The sequence below is a fragment of the Crocuta crocuta genome, unplaced genomic scaffold (genome assembly GCF_008692635.1).
Source record: "Crocuta crocuta isolate KB4526 unplaced genomic scaffold, BGI_CrCroc_1.0 scaffold943, whole genome shotgun sequence".
NCBI classification, from domain to species: Eukaryota; Metazoa; Chordata; class Mammalia; order Carnivora; family Hyaenidae; genus Crocuta; species Crocuta crocuta.
In genome coordinates, this window is record NW_027528208.1 from 835576 (window position 1) to 835984 (window position 409).

The window sequence follows — 409 nt, forward strand, 5'->3', positions numbered from 1 at the left end:
TTCAATAACCCCCACCCCAAGAAGCCTTGGCCTTTGGTCCTTTGGACCACCAAACCCAGACCCCACTTAAAGACCCACTCCAAAGGGAGAGCAACCCCACTATCTAGGAAGTCAAAAAGCTCCTGGCTCAGATAGAAGCCTGGAAGCCCTCATCCCCCAAATCCCAGTCCCTGGACCCTTAGTATTCAGGCACCTCAGGAAGTGTAGGACCTCATTCCTAAGATCACTTTCTGCCAAGGTACAAGGGAAGTCCCTTCCCTCAGAAGCTCAGGAGGTCCTTACGCAATCCAGAACTCCAGGACCCAGTCTTTTGGCCCTCAGAATCCCCTCCTAGAATTCACACGAGAGGGGGCCCACCAGGTCCTGGGGTGCTGATAGAAGTGTGCAGAGAGGTGATTAGGGAGCAGCT